Source organism: Thermobia domestica, unplaced genomic scaffold, assembly GCF_964235325.1.
Source record: "Thermobia domestica unplaced genomic scaffold, izTheDome1.hap1.1 HAP1_SCAFFOLD_390, whole genome shotgun sequence".
In the NCBI taxonomy this organism is placed as follows: domain Eukaryota; kingdom Metazoa; phylum Arthropoda; class Insecta; order Zygentoma; family Lepismatidae; genus Thermobia; species Thermobia domestica.
The window spans coordinates 165,379-166,440 of record NW_027656101.1 but is presented as its reverse complement, the minus strand read 5'-3'; positions in this window follow the sequence as shown (position 1 = coordinate 166,440).

Below are 1,062 nucleotides of genomic sequence, written 5' to 3'. Positions count from 1 at the left end.
CAACAATGACAAAAATCGGTGCAATACAAGCCGAGAAAAATATATAACTTTTTAACTTTCTGACCTCTTTGTACAAAAGTGCATAAGGTGACATACACTTTCACGGTTCTAGTCACCTTCTTTTATCACATAGGACCAGGAGTTATATATCATTGGAAATCTTAAGAAACGTAAATTCGAACAAGGTAACACTTATACCAATCAAACCCAATTTGTGGAAGAAGCGCAAAACTCAAAATTTCGGGACAAAACGTGATTTTCGCAATAAATTCTTTAAAACTTGTAACACTGACAATTATCGTATGTTAACAAAACTCAGTTACCGTTTTCACTATCATCATTATTAATTTACTCTTAAAATGGCCAACGTTTTTCCCAATCGAGTAATCTTTTATGATACATAGTTTTACATCACTTAAATATAGCACAAAAATCTTTTACTGACAGCATTAGAAAGTAGCAGAAATTGGTAGTCTCCTATTCATAGGAAAATCGTAATTCATACACTTAAAATCACTCTCAACTACAATACACATTTGAATGTAATTCTTTAAAAATGTCTTGTTTACAGTGGCGGCTGGTGACAATTTATTAGGTAGTGACAGAATTATATTATTATTATTATTAATAATAATAATAATAATAATAATAAGAAGAAGAAGAAGAAGAAGAAGAACATATACAGAATTTCAATGTAATTATAATCGATTGTACTTACATTATCAGCAATCAGGTAGGTACTGGTTCTCTTGCTCCTTTCACTGAAGTTCTATTCTTCTTCATGCCAGTCAGTTATACATGTATATTGAAGTGAATTCAGAAATCAAATTTGCGGAATAAATCTTGAGATGCTCTTATTTAACTAAGTTTATTATCTTGTTGATAAAAGAAACACATACACACTGATATTGAATAAAACACGAGTACACTGTTTAAAAAGAAACACTTCACTTGCACTGTTTATTCTCTTCGAACTTTCAACTGAACACGTTTGGTTGACTAGTTAAGATGCACGATACTGAAACTCCATGCAATGATTTTTCTTGCTGGAAAAGACGTCGA